The following is a 412-nucleotide window of genomic DNA, read 5'->3' on the forward strand; positions in this document are numbered from 1 at the left end:
TACCTATTTACAGAACAGCGGATCACCAGGAACAGAGAAACCTACCAGCCGGGAGTCTCCACGAGGATCCCACCCCCACCCCTCACTCTCACGGGAGCAGAGAGGCTCAAGCCCGCCAAAGCCGCTCGGCACCAGCAGCCTGACCAAGGGACCTGTCGGCAGACCACCGGCCCGATCGCAATCGCAACGACCTGGCGGGGCTGCCCGGGCCCCAGAGGCACAGGGGGCTGCCTGCAGATCACAACCCGCGAAGAAGCCGCCTGAGCATGGACACTTTTGACCTGACAGCTTTGACAGAGGCAGAGACAGAAAAGAATCACATAGAGCCACCACCGCCCAACCCAGCCCGCAACCACCCCAACTGAACTCGGATTGCAACAACAACTGACAACCTACACCACACAGAAACAAC

The sequence above is a fragment of the Dipodomys ordii genome, unplaced genomic scaffold (assembly GCF_000151885.1).
Source record: "Dipodomys ordii isolate 6190 unplaced genomic scaffold, Dord_2.0 Scaffold117, whole genome shotgun sequence".
Lineage (NCBI taxonomy): Eukaryota > Metazoa > Chordata > Mammalia > Rodentia > Heteromyidae > Dipodomys > Dipodomys ordii.